Source organism: Tamandua tetradactyla, chromosome 18 (genome assembly GCF_023851605.1).
Source record: "Tamandua tetradactyla isolate mTamTet1 chromosome 18, mTamTet1.pri, whole genome shotgun sequence".
Lineage (NCBI taxonomy): Eukaryota > Metazoa > Chordata > Mammalia > Pilosa > Myrmecophagidae > Tamandua > Tamandua tetradactyla.
The window spans coordinates 69,835,158-69,847,870 of record NC_135344.1 but is presented as its reverse complement, the minus strand read 5'-3'; the positions used below and the strand labels follow the sequence as shown (position 1 = coordinate 69,847,870).

General features: G+C 38.2%; 1 pseudogene; it reads left to right on the top strand.

Annotated features, from left to right (window-relative positions):
* Nucleotides 1-9,593, top strand: part of LOC143662449 (receptor-binding cancer antigen expressed on SiSo cells-like) — a 51,088-nt pseudogene extending 41,495 nt beyond the window's left edge.
* The last annotated feature ends 3,120 nt before the right edge of the window (nucleotides 9,594-12,713 follow it).

Here is a 12,713-nt window from a genome sequence, read left to right as displayed (position 1 = left end):
CTCTGGGGCTTGTAGAGATGTGGTATGGGTGTGGGTGTAATAGCAGTGACCTGTGCAAATCCCAGTCTCTGTTGAGTCAATACCCCTCTAGTGATGGGATCAGTCTTCCCTGCAACCTCATGTTTGTTTTTGCTCTAGGGATGGGTAGGAGTGGGTGGGAGGTGGTGGCAGTGCTCCAGCAGGCACAGCATAATGATTTAGGATGGGAAAGTCAGGAAGCAGCACAGGGGCCTGATGATGGGAAGATGACCACAAACGGCCAGGAAGGTACTGGGAGGTCTGGATCACACAGGACATTTTAGGCCATTGTAAAGGCTTTGGCCCCTGTTCTGTGAGTGATGGGAACTGACGTATTTTTAAAGGAGCATTCTAGTTGTGGCATCAAGAATTGACAAAGACAGAGGTAGAGAAGTGGAGAAATCATTTAGGTGTCTGTTGCAGGATTGCAATATATATAGTGGCTTTAACCAAGGTGGGAGCAGTGTAGGTTGTGGTCAATGTCGGGATTTTATTTTTGTAGATAGAGATAACAGGATTTCCTGACGAATTGTCATTCAGCTAATTTGGCCTGAACAAGTACAAGGGCAGAGTTGCCATCAAGTGATGGGGAAAGTTCTGGAGCTGCAGGGTTGGAGAGAAAATAGGAGTTCAACATAAGACAGGCTAAATTTGAGAAGTCAATTAGAACTTTCAATGTCCAGAAGCATTTAAGAGAGAGTTCTGGCTGGAGATACATACTTGGGAGTTACTGGCATATGGAAAATGCTTAAAGTCATGTAAGTAAATGAGATGCTCAAACAAGTGACTACAGTCAGAGAAGAGGATGGGGTAATGAGTTCTGGATTGTGGCTGTTTCCGTTTGCCGTGGCTGCCAGAATGCAATATACCAGAAATGGATTGGTTTTTAAAAGGGAGATTAGTTTATTTATTTAACTCTTTCATTGTATAACATATATAGAAAGAAAAGAAATTAAAAAGTAATCGTTTTCAAAGCACTCTTCAACAAGTAGTTGCAGGACAGATCCCAGAGTTTGTCGTGGGCTATCATACGATCCTCTAAGATTTTTCCTTCTAGCTGCTCCAGAATATAGGAGACTAGAAGGTTTAAATATATTTTTATCATCACAATCGACTTTTCTTCTTTCTTTTTTTTTTTGTGAGAACTGACATATATACAAAAAAAGCAATAAATTTCAAAGTACAGCACCACAATTAGCTGTAGAACATATTTCAGAGTTTGAAATGGGTTACAATTCCACAATTTTAGGTTTTTACTTCTAGCTGCTCTAAGATACTGGAGACTAACAGAGATATCAATTTAATGATTCAGTATTCATATTCATTTGTTAAATCCTAACTTCTCTGTATAACTCCAACATCACCTTTGATCTTTCTATCCCTCTCCTTATGGGTATTTGGGCTATGGCCACTCTAACTTTTTCATGTTGGAAGGGTCTATCACTAATATGGGGTGGGGAGATGGAACCATCTGACATTCTGGAGAGGCTGGGCCCTCTAAGGCTTCAGGATTTATCTGGTCTGGGGACCCATTGGAGGTTGTAGGTTTCTGGAAAGTTACTCTAGTGCATGGAACCCTTGTGGAATCTTATATATTGCCCTAGGTATTCTTTAGGATTGGCTGGAATGGTCCTGGTTGGGAGTTGGCAGGCTATGATAGGTAGCAAGGTCTACCTGAAGCTTGCATAAGAGCAACCTCCAGAGTAGCCTATCGACTCTATTTGAACTCTCCCTGCCACTGATACTTTATTAATTACACTTCTTTTCCCCCTTTTGGTCAGGATGGAATTATTGATCTCATGGTGCCAGGACCAGATTCATCCCTGGGAGTCACTTCTCATGTGGTCAGGGAGATTTTTCACCCCTGGATGTCATGCCCCACATAGAGGGGAGGGCAATGATTTCATTTGCAGAGTTGGGCTTAGAGAAAGTGAGGCAGATCTGGGCAACAAAAGAGCCCCTTCAGAAGTAACTTTTAGGCATGCCTATAGGTAGTCTAAGCTTTTCCACTACCTACATAAACTTCACATGAGTAAACCTCAGGATCAAGGACATGGTTTATTGATTTGGATGTCCCTAAAGTTTGACACAGTACCAGGGGATTCTCTTATGGTAAAGTTTAATAGTTCCATATTCTTTCTCCCATCCCTCAAGGGACTTTGCCAATACTTTTTGATTATTTGCTTAATATAATCTAGTATGTATCCAGGCATTACATTAATCTATAAAGGATTAAAGGACCTCTTTCTTATTCTGGCTTCCTGTGTTTCAATTATTTAAATGAGCTATACGGATAGGTTGAGTTAGATTATGCACCACAGAAAATTTCAGTTCCAGACCAAATAAATCTTCCTTTGATCTCAAAGAGTACTTGTGGTTCTAAAATATAGACACTGTCTTTCTTACCCCTGTGTTCTGAATTATTTTAACCCCAACCTGATCGGCAGGTAACCTGATATTTAGAGATATTTACACATATATAAAACAGCCTCTTGAAATCCAGAAATAATAATTATCACTCCAGACTTAATGTGTCTAATATAAAAGCTTACAATCTAGGCCCCTGTTTTCTTGTAAGCGTTTTCTAAAGGAGACTATGCCATTGTTGTTCTTTTGTTTCTGGCTTATTTTACCTCACCAAATGTCCTGCATGTTCATTCACATCATTGAATGCCTCATGACTTCGTTCCTTTTTGTTACTTAGCACAACCTTCATTCATAAGTATACACCATCGTTCGCCAATCTACTTCCCAGTCAGTGCATCCTTTGGCCACCTGCATTCATCAGGCATCATGTGTAGTGCCCAAAGTCCACAGTCCATCAACATTCTCAATTTTAGATAATTTCATTGTTTAAAAGGCGGATTTGTTAAGTTACAAGTTACAGTTCTAAGGCCATGAAAATGTCCAAATTAAGACATCCACAAAAGGATACCTTCACTCAAGAAAGGCCAATTCCCCTCCAGGGTCTCTCTGTCACATAGGAAGGCACATGGCAATATGTGCTGGTCCTTTGCTCCCACGTTTCATTGTTTTCAGCTCTTGGTTCCAGTGGCCTCCTCTCTGAGTTTCTGTCTGTCTCCAAGCATCTCCCGGTGTGTGTGCCTGTGATGGCTCTCCAAGCATCTCCAAATGTCTGCGTCTGAGCTTTCTCCCTCTGTGAGCTCCCTTAAAGACTCTAGTAAACTAATTAAGATTTGAATGGGCAGAGTCACATCTCCATCTAATGAATTGAGTGGGTCACATCTCCATGGGAATAACCTAATTAAGAGGTCCCAACCTACAATACCGGATCAGAATTAAAAGAAAATGGCTGCCCAATAAAATTGGATTAGGATTAAAAGAGCATGGCTCTTTTGTGGTACACAGCAGGTTCAGACCAGCACAGTGACTGACTGTTCCAATGGGCTCCCACGACGTGGGATTTTTTATTTGTAAAACTGGGAAATTCCTGAGCAAAGTAGGACAAGTTAATCACCATAGTTTTAGAACACTCTAGGTTAATTAAGAGGAGAGAAATAAGCAAAGGAAGTGAAAAAAAAAACAAGAGTAGAGGCAGGAGAAACAACAGAGCAGGTTCTGGAATTAAGAAATTGAAAAATTTTGAATGCCGCTGATAGTTAAAGTAAGGTGAGGATTGAGAACTGAAAATTAGTTTTATAAATGAGGGGGTCACCGGTGACCTAAAAAACTCAGTCTTGGTGCAGTGAGTGGTGTGGGTGAAACCTGACTGTAGTGGGCTTAAAGTATGTACTTTAAAAGAGAATAAGCAAGTGGGCATCAGCAAAAATGGCAGAGTGGGTAGTTCTAAGGACCTATTTCTACAAAGAAACAGTGAAAATTTAAGCAAAAACAGTCAGAAGCAATTTCTTCAGACCTCTGAAAACAGTCAAAGGCTTGTAGCAATCAAGCAAATGCTGAATCAAGAAAATGGTAACTTAAAATGGTAGGAAACTTCTGTCATGTTCTTATTTGCCTTTGCCCACCCTCCTCCCCAGAGTAGCAACAGTCTTGGAGATGGGAGACCATGTTCCCAGTGTGGGACCCTTGCCCTTGGTTCCAGAGGGAGCAGAGCAGACGTCACTCACAAAGAATTGTGCTTGATTTTCTAACCAGTCTAGGGGCTACCTGAACTCATGTAGGACAGAAAAGCAGCAGACATTCCTTTGAAACATTATAAAGCAAATGAACAACCCACAGCTGCACTGGGCAAAAGATTGCAAGTGAGGCCAACAATAGAGCCCTGAAAATACAGGAGGAAGAGTGGAGAAGAGATTTCTTTTAGAAATTAGAGTATTCAAAAGCTCCTGTGCATACTAAGGATTTTAGAAAGTCACATGCATTTCCAGGACAAGATGCAAGCTCAGAAAAGAACTTAGAAGACTCGATGCTTTTGCCTCATATTGTTCATTTTATTGAGGTTCTTTTATATATGGCAAGTTCTTCTCTCCTTTTGCTTTCAAGATTCTTTTTTTTTCAATAATTTGATTGTGAAGTGACTTGGTGTGGATCTTTTTCTGTTTATCCTTCCTGAAGTTTTTTGAGCATCTGAATGTGTGTACATTTGTGTCTGTTATGAAATTTAAGACATTTTCAGCCACTGTTTCTTCAAATGTTTTTCCTGCCCTTTTCTCTCTCCCCCTCTTCTTCTAGGATATCCATTATGCACACGCTGGTGTGCTTGGAGGTGTCTCACAGGACTCTTAGGCTTTTTTCATTTTTCTTCATTTTATTTTCTTTATGCTCCTCAGACTGGATAATTTCAATTGACCTAACTTCAAGTTCACTGATTCATTCTTCTGCCTGCTTAAATCTGCTCTTGAAACCATCTAGAGAATATTCCACTTCAGTTATTATATCTTTCAGCTCCAGAATTTGGTTCCTTTATATAACTTCTACATCTTTATTAAAACTCTTTTCTTGTTCATATATCACTCTTTTGAGTTCCTTTAGCTTTTGCCCATGGTATCTTTTAGCTTTTGTGCATATTTACGACAGTTGTTTTAATGTCTGTCTATTAAGTGCAATGTCTATACTCTCTACAGGACCGTTTCTGTTCATTTCTTTTGTGAATGGGCCACACGCTCTCATTTCTCTGATTGCTTAATAATATTTTTCTTGAAAACTGGACATTTTGTGTAATATAATTTGGTAACTCTGGAAATTAGATTATTTTTCTCTCTAGCTATATGTTTAGTGACTTTTCTAAACTATTTTTGCAAAGTTAATATTCCTTGTCCTGTGTTGTTTCTGAAGTCTGTTCATTTTGCTTGCGTTCTGCTATGATTTTGACAGAGATTTCCATGAATGTCCAGAGAAAGAGAGAAAAAGAGAGAGAGATTGAAAAGAAAAATACTCCCAGTCTGCAGACTGGCTCTGTGCCAAGGCATTCCTTCAAACCTTAACCAGTCTGCTAACAATTCTGGCTAACAATTCACTTCCTGCTGTCTCTGAGCCTAGAGGTGAAGAAAACTAAATCCAGAAATATATTAAGGATGATATACCACAGTGAAGTGGTATTTTTTCCAGAAATGCAAGAGTGGTTCAGCAAAAGAAAATCAATTAATGTCATATACCACATTTAAAGAATGAAAACAAAATAAATAAATAAACAAAAACATAATCATCTCTATCGGCACAGAGAAAACAGTTGACAAAATCCAGCATCTATTCTTGGTAGTAACACTCAAAAAACTAGAGATAGAAGGAAACATTCTTAACCTTGTAAAGGGCATATATGAAAACCCACAGCTAACATCATACTCAATGGTAAAAGACTGAAAATTTTCCCTATAAGATCAAGACAAGACAAGGATGGCCACTGTCACCATCACTATCCAATACGGTACGGGGAATTCCGTCCAGACCAATTAGGCAAGAAAAAGAAATAAAAAACATACAAATTTGAAAGGGAGATATAAAAAAGGGAGGAGTATTCTCTACTCACAGAATATGTGTTTTTATATGTAGAAAAGTCTGAAAAATCTATAGGAAGGTTACACGAGCTAATAAATGGATTCAACAAAGTGGCAGAGATCAAGATCAACTATCTGTAAAGGAATCAAGAAAACAATTTCATTTACAATGGCAACTAAAAGAATCAAATGTAAGAGTAAACTGAATCAAGAATTAAAGGACTTGTATACAAAAAAACTACAAAACATTGCTAAAAGAAATTACAGGAGACCTAAATAAATGGAAAGACATTCCCTGTTCATGGATTGGAAGGCCAAATATTGTTGAGGTCAATTCTACTCAAAGATATTTACAGATTTCACACACTCTCAAACAAAATTCCAACAGCTCTCTTCAGAGAAATGAAAAAGCCTGTCATCAAATTTATATGGAAGGGTAAGGGGTCCCAAATATCCAAAATCAACCTGAAAAAGTAGAGTAATGTCGGAAGACTCAACACTTTGCAGTTTCAGAACTTACTACAAAGCTTCAATAATCAAAATAGTGTGCTATTGATACAAAGACAGGCATATAGATAAACGGAATGGAATTAAGAGTTCAGAAATAAACCCACACATCTATGGTCAATTGATTTTTTTTTTTTTGAGCACACTTTATTAACATCCTTAAAGATTCTACTTACAAATGGGCTAACACCCATAGTACCAGGGGCTCAGACCTGAGCATACATTTTGTGAGCCACATGATTCAATCTCAACATAAACCCAGGATGGGGTAAGCAGAATGAAAGGCACATGACCCTACCCTCAAGCAATTCACAGTCTAGGTGAGGCCAGCATATAAAGGATCCCAGTATGTGGTATCCATCCACTCATGTACTCATTTCTCTGCTCAGTTAATACATGTTTATTGCACATGACCTGTGTGCCAGGCACTTGCCATATGCTGGGATGCAGTGGGAAAAGACAGATATGGCATGTCCAATTGATTTTTAACAAGGATACCAAAATCATTCAATGGAGTAAGAATAGTCTCTTCAGTAAATGGTGTTGTAAAAACTGGACGCGCATATACAAATGAATGAAAGTGGACCCCTCTCATGTCATGTGCAAAAATGAACTCAAAATCATCAGTGACTTAAATACAAGAGTTAAGACTACACAACTTTTAAAAGAGAACATAGGGAGTAAATCTTTATAAACTTGGATTTGAAAATAGTTTATTTGATATGAACCCAAAACTCAAGCAACAAAAGAAAAAACAGATAAATTGGACATCAAAATTTTAAAGTTTGTGCCTCAAAAGACATCATGAAAGTAAAAAGACAACCTACAGAATGTGAGGAAATATTTGCAAATCATTTGTCTTAGTTTCCAGGATGCTATAGCAAATATCACATAATGGTAGGCTCAGACAACAGAAATGCATTGTCTCACACTTTTGGAAGCTGGGAGTCTTGTTTCCTCTTAGGGATGGCAGCCCTCTGGATAAGCTGGCAATCCTTGGTTTCTTTGGCTTTCCCATCAATGGCAATGTTCTTTCCTTTCTCTTCCAAGTCCATTGACTTCCAGCTCTTGTATCTTCCCTGTGATTTTAACTTTTATCCTTGTGATTTTCTCTTTCTGTGTCTATATATGTTTTTCTGAATTTTCTTTGCTTCTAAAGGACTCAGTAGTCCAGATCGGGTCACATCTTAACTAAAACAACATTTTCAAGAGATATTTATAATGGGTTCACACCTTAAGATCAAGATAACTGGTCTAAATGGGGGTTCATAATTCAACTTACATCATATAGCTGAGGAGGGTGTTGTATCGAGAATATGTAATGAACATTTAAGATTCAAGAACAAAAATACAAACAATCCAATTTAAGAGGACTTGAATAGACATTTCACCAAAGAAGATATACCAACGGCCATTAAATCCATGAAAATATGCTCAACATCATTAGCTTCAAGGAAATGCATATCAAAACTATGAGATTCTGTGCTGGTTTGAAAGAATGATGTGCCCTAGAACAGCCATGTTTTAATCCTGATCCATTCTGTGGAAGCAGCCCTTTCTTTTAATCCCTATTCAGCACAGCCAGTTAGACACTTAATTAGATGATCTGCAAGGAGATGTGACAAACCTTTTGATTAGAGGGAGACGTGACTCCATGCATTTCAAGTGGATCTTGATTAGTTTACTGGAATTCTTTAAAGGAGGAAACATTTTGGAGAAAGCCACAGATCCAAGAGAACCATGAGAGCCCATGCAGCCAGAGACCTTTGGAGAAGAAGAAAAACACCCCTGGGAGAGCTTCATGAAAGAAGAAGCCTGGAGAGGAAGCTAGCAGACATCGCCATGTTTGCCATGTGCCTTTCCAGTTGAGAGAGAAACCTTGAACTTCATCATCCTTTCTTGAGTGAAGGTAACCTCTTGATGGTGCCTTAATTTGGACATTTTTATAGACTTGCTTTAATTTGAACATTTTCATGGCTTTAGAATGTAAACTTGCAACTTAATAAATTCCCTCTTTTAAAAGCCTTTCTGCTTCTGGTGTATTGCATTCCAGCGGCTAACAAACTAGAACAGATACCATTTAACCCACTAGAATGGTTACTGCTTACAAAAAAAAGTAGAAAATGCACTTCAAAACCTTAATGAGGGCAGGCCATGGTGGCTCGGCAGGCAGAGTTCTTGCCTGCCATGCCAGAAACCCGAGTTCAATTCCCAGTACCTGCCCATGCAAAAAACAAAACAAAACAGAAACAACAACAACAACAAAAACAACCACACACAAAAAAAAACCTTAATGAGAGGAATGGAGCATGAGCTGGAGGAAGTGACTGACATTGTGTGTACAGGCTGTTGGAGGCTCCACCAGATGGGGAGGAGAAGGGCATGTTTTGATTCCCTCCACATTCATTACACATCCCTGTTATTGAAAATTTATTCTTGCCTAGCAACGGTATTCTCATTTCTAAGGTGATTAATATGCATATCTGGCAAAGGATGGAAATTAAATGGAGATCAGATACTTTGCCAACTACAGTTGATTACTCATCAGTTCTTAAGCAGACAGATGTTGAAGAGAGGACTTCCTGGGATGAAGATGCATCTGCAAATGTAAGGACAGAAAGAGGAAATGGAAATGTGGCAATCCAACAGAATGCTTTGGAAGATGACATGACATGACAAGGATATGATACCAGTCATAAGGAAGACTCATAAAATTATTATTAAAAAGAAAGAACCATTATTAAGAATTACTGATTGCATATGTAGAATGGTATGATTTCTAAATGTTGGGTTAATTTCTTTTTTTCCGTTAATTAATAAAACAAATAATAAATAAAAAAAAAAAAGAAAGAACCATTAAATTTTGGAATCCCAAATGGTAGACAGTTTTCTTTACACAAGATACACCCTTTAGTCAACAGTCTCCTGAATTGGACGTCTTAGATAAATGGCAAAAACATTACAAATGCACTGGAAGAAGCTGCGACCTGGCAAGCAGAAGAAATCCTGAGGCAGCAAAAAATAGTAGAAAGAGAAAAGTGAGCAGCAGAACAACAAAGTAAGGAAATGGAAATGGAATCACAGAGGTTAATGAAGAAGGAACAAAACAAAATTGGTGTGGAAGTTTTACACAATTTTTTTTCAGTGTCATAGTGTTAGTAGGAGAAATCTGAGTGTTTTCAGAATATAAACATGCTGTTTACTTTTAAGGCGTCCATTAGGTTATTCAAGACCCTAAGATTCTCCCAAAGTAACTTGAACTCTTAGTGGTTGAGACTTAAAAAAAATAAAAAAGACTTACGAGACAATATTTTCTTAAGGCGTTCCAAATATGACAGTTGTTTGCTGTAGAGAAACAATTACAAGTGGAATATTCTAGAATCTCTTCATCTAGTGTTTCTAGCTAAATAAATAACTGTAAATAATTTTGTGGTGGAAAAAGAATTCTGTCTATTGTGCTTCAGTGTGTATAATGATAAATAATTTTAATCATTTTTCTTCCATGATTACTTGATCTGAATCAGACAAACTATAGCATTTTAATTTCCTTATGTTAATTGTCAGTAACTGGTGTTTGCATAAATATCCTCTAATTTGAAAAGGTATTGTTTGTGTTTGATGCAACATTAAGCAATTTGATGAATTTTGTTTTTGTTCAAGGAAACAACTTTAAATGCAGTAATGTTATTATAAAAGAGTACAATGAAACACCACTTCCCCTCCAGCAGCATGGCTATAACTTAAAAATAGAAACTAAAACATTTAGCTGAAGCTTTGGAGAAATTGGAACTCTTGTACATTGCTGATGGGAAAGCAAAATGGTGCAACAACTATGGAAAGCAGTTTGGCAATTCCTCAGAAGTTAAACACAGAATTTCCATATGACCCAGCAATTCTTATTCTAGGTATATACCCCCAAAGAACTGAAAACAGGTGATCAAACAAAAATTTGTACATGAATGTTCATAGCAGCACTATTCACAGTAGCCAAAAGGTGAGAAAAAAACACAAATGTCCATGAATGAATGAACATAGAAACAAAATGTGATACAACCATACAATGGTGTATTATTTGGTCATAAAAAATAATAAAGTACAGATCTACTACACTGTAGATGAATCATGGAAATATTATGCTGAGTGAAAGAAGCTAGAGACAAAAGGTCCTATATTGTATGATTCTGTTTATGAAATTTCCAAACTATGCAAATCCCCAGAAAGAGGCAGAAAGCAAATTGGTGGTGTTCAGGACCTGGGGGAAAAGAGGGATGGGGTGTGACTTTTTAATGGGCACCAGGTTTTGTTTTGGGAGTGATGAAAATGTTTTAGGACTAATAAGAGATGGTGGCTGCACCACATTGATGATGTACTAAATGCCACTGAATTGTATACTTCAAAATGATTAATTTTATTTACTTGAATTTCTTCTCGATTAAAAAGAGAAAGAATAGGAGGAGACACTGGAGGCAGTGATTTTGGACAATTTTTTAGGGAGTTTTACTGTAAACAGGAATGAAAAATGGAACAGAAGATGGTGGAAGAGGAGCCAAGAGAAGTTCTTGGTTTGTTTTGTCTTATGATGAGAGAAAAAAATTAAAGTATGTTATTTATTCATGAAAATTATCCATAAGAGAACTGATGCCAAAGACAGAAATATAAAAACTGCTGAAAAGATATATTTCAGTGAGTGAAAGGGGGTATCTTTATCTTCTACAGAGATTTACCCTTAACAATACTCAAAAGGGCATCCCTAAAGTGAGACAACCAAGGACACACTCAATGGTGAACTGAGTGAGAGCTGAGTTTACTCACCTAAACTCAATGGTGAACCCTGAGAGTTGAATACCAGAAAGGATACCCACTGTACAAATAGACAGAGTGGTTCTGGGGTTACCCATCCCTCCTGACTAGGGTGCTGCTAACCCCCTCAGCATGACATGGATGGGGAAATACCTATAAAAAACGCTTCTCCCTCTTTCCTTGTTTTGCAGATTTTATTGGTCTATTCTCTATCTTGTACTGGTTGACATCGATCTCAAGTTAGTCCACAATCGAATGGCTACTACCTCTTAGGAGAATTGGTGAACTGTGTTCATCTTTATGTCCCCCACTTTATGTTCCAGCTACATGCAGATTTTATCACAGTATTTCTATTACTGCAGTTTTCAGTTCTCAGGGCATTTCGCATGTCATGAGATATATTTGGTGCAAGAGATATGACTTTATCTAAATAAAATGCCCTCTGCAGATGCCTTCTGCAAAATGCTTGCTGACAATGAATTATGTCTTCATCATTTTCAGAATAAACCAGTCAGATCGCGATGTGGGGAGTAGAGAGCTCTCTGCAGTGAAAAAGTTATCACCCTCTACATTCAGGGCCATCTTGAAGACTTCCCTGCTGCTTTAGTTTGCTAGCTGCCAGAATGCAAAATACCAGAAACAGAATGGCTTTCAAAAGGGGGGAATTTATTAAGGTGCAATTTTACAGTTCTAAGGCCAAAAAAATGTCCCAACTAAAGCATATAAAGTCTATAAAAACATCCAAATTAAGGCACTAATAAGAAGTTTCGTTCACTCAAGAATGGCTGATGAAGTTCAGGGTTTCTCTCTCAACTGGAAATGCACATGGCAAACATGGTGATGCCTGCTAGCTTTCTTTCCAGGCTTCTTCTTTCATGAAGCTACCCCAGGGGTGTTTTTCTTCATCTCCAAAGGTCTCTGGCTGCATGGGCTCTTGTGGTTCTCGTGGTTCTCTTGAGACTCTGTCAATCTCTCCAAAATGCTTCCTCTTTTAAAGGATTCCAGTAAACTAATCAAGACCCACCTGGAACGGGTGGAGTCACATCTCCATCTAACCCAAGGTTAATACCCACAACTGAGTGAGTCACATCTCTGTGGAGATAATCTAATCGAGTTTCCAACCTATAGTCCTGAAGAGGGATTAAAAGAAACTGCTGCCTCCATGATAAATTAGGATTACAACACGGCTTTTCTAGGGCACACAATCCTTTCAAATCAGCACACCTGTCTTCAATATGTTCTTTCATTGTCTATTTCCCTTTATCTCTCTAACATACACTTTTTAACTATAGCAATTAAGTTTTCAAGTTTCCTGCTTACAGTTTCGTGAGGATTTGCTGGGTGGTGCCTTTACATGGTGGGAAGGGGAACTGCCCACACACTGCCTGAAGAGGCTGCCCTGGAGCAGATGACAGGCTCTGTCATTTTCTAGCAGTATGTCTGTATGTGCTGTCTCCCTCCAGATCCAAGAGG